The sequence below is a fragment of the Bactrocera tryoni genome, chromosome 1 (assembly GCF_016617805.1).
Source record: "Bactrocera tryoni isolate S06 chromosome 1, CSIRO_BtryS06_freeze2, whole genome shotgun sequence".
Classification (NCBI taxonomy): domain Eukaryota; kingdom Metazoa; phylum Arthropoda; class Insecta; order Diptera; family Tephritidae; genus Bactrocera; species Bactrocera tryoni.
The window spans coordinates 78,303,156-78,309,155 of NC_052499.1; positions in this window are offsets into that span (position 1 = coordinate 78,303,156).

Sequence of the window (6,000 nt, forward strand, 5' to 3'; positions counted from 1 at the left end):
CAGGTTTAAGTCTCTGGTGAGACCTTGTAGCTTTTGCTACTACCAGTTGAGTCCCCAAAAACTCAACGACTGGTGACATTTGTCGCTTGTTCAACAAATGCCTTATATTATGTGAAATAATATGAAGCCTAAAATATGATTTCAAGCTGAATATTACAGCACTATTTCAGACTTAGACCATGCTGACATTTAAAACAGACCTGTTTGTCAGACACAGTGCATGTGGATTTTAGTCGCAGGCATGTCTTACCACGGGTATATTCTCCCCCCTGCAAGCAGGGGTCCCCTACCCGCAGGGGAAAATATACGGTCAAATAGAACACGTCCAACATGCAGAGAAGAAAATATAGCAGCCGTAGCTAAGAGTGTACACGAAGACCGTGAAGAGTTGATTCGGCGCCGTTCGCAGTAATTCGGACTGACGTATCGAACGACTTGGCGCATTTTACGTCGAGATCTCAAATTGAAAGCGTACGAAATATAGGTTCAAAGAAGGTCTAACGTTTTCGTGCCAAAATTTTGTTCAGCGATGAGACCCATTTCTGCTGCTTTCGGCACGAAGAGCAACCATAAGATATTCAAGAGCTGCCAATTCATGCAGAAAAAACAACGGTTTGGTGTAGTTTGTGGGCCGGCGGAATCATCGGTCCACATTTCTTCAAAAATAATGCCGGTAAGAACGTAATCGTCAATGGCGCCACTTCCCACACATCCCATCAAACAAAGGGATTTATTGAAGAACACTTTGGTGAGCAGATAATTTCACGGTTTGGACAAGTCGATTCGCCACCTAGATCATGTGATACCAAACGTTAGATTTTTTCCTGTGGGTATGTGTAGAATCTAAAGTCTACGCGATGCTTCGATTCGAGTTTGTATAATGGCAACAGATGACTGATCTCGGGACCTAGCTGTCATAGAGCAAGACTTCCAATGGACTTGATATATGGTAGTGAGGGCCGTTTTCTCAATGCCTGGTGAAGAAACCATCTTTCATTTAAGGTCTAGTTAAAAAAAGGTTCTTTACCAGAAGAAAGAGCTTTGTTTAAGTTAACTAGAACTTAACGGACAGATGGCTGTTAACCAGACATTGAGAAAATGGCACTAAATGTTTGAAAATGCGAAACCATGAAATTACTAGAATTCGAAAAATTTGACAATCGGTTCTATAGAGTTGAAAATATTGAGTTCGCGATTTGACTTAACTCTAGTATCATTGTTTGCATAGTACATTTATATATGCTATATCTTTAATCACTTTTTGTTTCTTCCGACGCTCCAGTTACCAAATAGCTCATCTTACAACCAAGCGCACTGAAAAAACCAGGGTACGGATATTTATTTCCCACAACTCATGCTAGATTTGCATGTCACACGATATGTACATAACGCTACAAACTCAACAATGTTGAGCAAAAACAAAAAACAATAATAATAGTAAACAACCGAAACAACAACAGCACACACACATCCACATATAAGAGCTATGTCATTTTACCATAAACGAATTTTATGCATGCGAGGAGGAGAACTCAACAACTGCAACTTTCTCTTCTTCTAATTGAATGGAAATAAGCGACCACAAACGCCAACCCAACAACACCTACAACAATAAATATATAATTTCCTGATGGAGATTGATAACTTTGTCTATAATTTGAATTGGACAGTTGGCAATATTATTATTGTCGTGGTTTTTAGTTACTTTTTTTCCGAAAAGATTGTTTCATTATTATTTTTGCTTGCATTCGTAGACTTGAGTTGGTTATTTGGGATGATTGAATAGCGCCGCTGGCGAACCTTAACCCAAACACAATTGAATCGAGTAGCATTTTTTCAGTGAAAAAAGAGCAGTAAATAAATAAATAAAACATAATCGAAGCTACATCAGCATTAAATTAAAAAAAAAAAGAGAATACATGTTGCCTTTTTATTGGGAGTTGAGCTCGTAAAACAAAAGTAAAAACTGGAAACAGTTTTTTGATTAATGTGAAAAGAAAGAAAAATGTTGTCTATGAAATGGTCATTAAAAGAAAGTAAGAACTGGCTGTTTGCCATTCCCACTCAGCGGCTTTGAAGCCTGATTTGAATGTTGGTCAGCTTGTTTGAGCACAGTGGCGGAGCTGAGAAAACAAGGCCCACAAGTTGGCGTTCTCCTCTACTTTAAACTGTGTTTGATTTTTCGATTTAATTTAAAAATTAATTGGTGGAATGAATTGTATAGTAGCGTAGTGTTTATTATTACTGTAGGGGCAGGTAAGAGTAATGTATACAGGAAAATAATTCTAATTAAATAGTTACTGAAAAAGTAATATTAAAATTGTTGGTACAAAGTAAAAAGTAATGATAGTGGTAATGATAATGATAATGGTAAAAGTAATTAAATAGCTATCGAAGAAGTAATAATGAAGTTGTTGGTATAAAGTTAAAAGTAATGGTAACGGTAATGTTAGTGATAATAATAATCGTAATGATTACGATTAGGGTTTATGTGGTAAAAGTAGGTAATCATAATTTTATACTTTTGTTACAAGTGGTACAAAGTTAAAAGTAATGGTAATGATAATGGTAATAGTAATGGTAATGATTACGATTAGGCTTTATGTGATAAAAGGGGGTCATCATAATTATATACTTTAGTTACAAGTGTTACAAAGTTAAAAGTAATTGTAATGGTAATGGTAACGGTAATGGTAATGATATTGGCAATAGTAATGTTAATGATTACGATTAGGCTTTATGTGATAAAAGTGGGAATTCACAAAATGTACTATATTTAAAGGTTGGTACAAAGTTGAAAGTAATGGTAAAGTAATAGTAATGATAATGATAATGGTAAAAGTAATTAAATATGTAGTTATCGAAGAAGTAATAATGAAGTTTTTGGTACAAAGTTAAAAGTAATGGTAACGGTAATGGTAGTGATAATGATAATGGTAATAATAATCGTAATGATTACGATTAAGCTTTATATGGTAAAAGTAGGTAATCATACTTTTATACTTTAGTTACAAGTGGTACAAAGTTAAAAGTAATGGTAATGGTAATGGTAATGATAATGGTAATGATTACGATTAGGTTTTAAGTGATACACATTGGGAATACACAATATATACTGTATTTAAAGGTTGGTACAAGGTTGAAAGTAATGGTAAAGTAATAGTAAAGTAATAGTAATGATAATAGTAATAGTAATGGTAATGATTATGGTTAAGCTTTATGTGATAAAAGTGGGTCAACATAATTATATACTTTAGTTATTGCAATGATACAAAATTATAAGTAATGATTAGTAAAATAATAATGATTACAGTTAGGCTATGTGATAAGATAAAAATAAGTATTTAATGGTAATGACATGACCATCATGACTATGTAATTATAGTAATGGTACAAAATTAAAAGTAATGATTATCGTAATGGTCATAGTAATGTTAATTATTATAACTAAATAATTTTAATAGTAATGATAAACGCATTCGAATGTAGACGTTAAGACCAGCAATTAGTGATTATGTAATTGTAATGGTTATCAATATCCCAATTAACTAAAATATGCTGGAAATACACAAGTAATGCATCTTTTATTACAGTTATTCTAGTTTTCATGTAAATATATGATGTATAAATATAATATAACAAAATTCTTTAGTCACTGGAATATAAGAGTATTTTAGAACAAACAAGGTTATTGTGGAAGTAATTGTAATCAAAATAATAGTGTTAAAGGAATGACAAGAATGAGTGATCGAAGTAATGGTAGTAGTGATAATACTACGAGTGGTAATGATATCAATGTACAACTTTTGCTGTAGGGAAAAAGGTAATCGTAAATATTAGGCAGGCAACAGTAATGGTAATGGTAATAACCATAATAAAAAATATGATTTGACTAAATAAATTTTAGTGGAATGTTTTCAAATTATTGGTATGATAGAAATAAGTATTGTTTCTACTATAAATATGTAATTTATATAATAAATAAATAGTATTTGTAATTATAAATAAATTGAAAGTAATGCTTTTGGTAATTAACATATTGTTAGAAGATATCGCAACGACAGTGGTGTAATTGAAATGCAAACAACACAGCTTTCATAAGGAAAAACATTTCTTCAGCACTTTCTGTGACCACCCAAATAGTAGAGCTCTTTGATCCGCCACTGCAATTGTTACATGCTTGTTAACTTACTGACCGACCGCAACCAGATCTAAGTTCCATTCAGCGCAACAAATCTGACTTCAGCTAGAGCTTGTGGTGACAGTGAGAGTAGCCGCCAGCAGTCAGCAGCCAAGATGCGAAGATCAAAGACGCTGATCTCAGCCTCACAGCATCGCAGCATAGCCAATACTGGGGTGCGTCGGCTTTTTATGAGCGGAGTGGGGTAAGCCGCCACACAACGGCATACGCATCACTTGCCCACTTGTCCAATCCGCACTTAAGCGAGCGCAGAATCTGCGTGCACTACTATACACGAGTACAACAAAGTGATTTTAGACTGTTAGCTGTTGACTGCTGGCAGCTAACGCTTGGCTTGGCCGACTATTTGAGATGGCTCTTTGCCAAGCCGGCATTCGTGGCGTTTATGATGATTATGGGCTATGATGTAGTTTATGACGTCGCTGCCACCATACTCTTCTTGGCTAACCGATATTATAGCGGCTAAGTGTTGGTTTCTATTATTATTGTTGCTACTGCTGCAGCAGTTACCGCCAATAGCGCTGCCCCACCGCAGTGGTTAGTGATGACGGTGGTGACGATGATGATGGTGTTGTTGATGATAATGATGATGGTGCTACGGAAACAAAAACAACACTTTTGGCAGCTGATGGTTGGTGCGATTGCCGGCTAACGGTTGGCGAGCTTCTAATCGAAATCTCCAGCTGAGAATCAATTCAGTACGCTTTATGGTGATCAAAGAAACAAACGCGAATTTCTCCCAAGCACATCGCTGGTGACTTGGCGGTTAACCGCAATTACTTACAAAAAAATCCATTTTTATTGAAACAAAAATTGTAGAAAACTTTCGAAATAGAAATCATTTCAGTTGCTTCCTGAAGTAGGACTCGTCGAGAATTCTGTGCTGGTTAAAGTCGTAAAAAGTGAAGACTAAACATCTGTGACGAACAGTGACAGGCTTGCAAAAGTGTCTAGTGTACATATGTATGTCTCCGTGCGAATTCAAGTTTGGCGAAAACTTTTGAGGCGTTAAAACCGTTAAATATTTTCTAATTGTGTTAAATTTTGCGATCAACTTGCTAATTACTTTGTTGTGTGATAATTCTGTATTTTTTGGTCTGTGTATTAGTATGTGTTGGTGTTAAGTTCGAGTAAAAAGAAATTTTAGAAAGGTAAGTACATATGTACACGTGGTATAAATTATGAAAGAAATTATGAAAAAGCGGCTCATGAATTACTTGCGTGTGTTTTGCGCCTATTGCCGCGATTTTTATGTGCTTACTTTCACCGCCCATCAACTTTGACGTTAGCGGCGCTTTGCAAATTAGCTGAACTTCGCTAAGATCAAAAGCTCATTGAATCTACTAAAATATATAGTATGTAAGGCAGAGTTAAGCTCGGGAGGAATCGAGCGTTTAATAATTATAAAAGCTTTGAGCAGTTATGGAAAAAAATATATCGGGGGATATGCAAAAAATGACTAATTTTCGGTATAGATGATCACTAGACACCCTTTATATAAAGATATTAGACCGAACTGACCGGCACTACATTTTCGCGTATTTTAATACAAACCTTTGTTATCACCTTCAAAATACAATTTGGCAAAAAAGCACCCGGAAATTGTAATTAAATTCCTGGGTAAATGATATTTCAAAAAAATGAGTTTTATTAAGTTGGCAGGACTGTCCTTAATTACTATGCCAAATATGAGCGCGATCTATCGGGACGTATGCTTACACAAGCTGCTTAAGTCAGTGCACCTCAGTAGTGCATTTCAAATTCTACAATGAATAAAAATATCGAAAAAAGAACTGTCT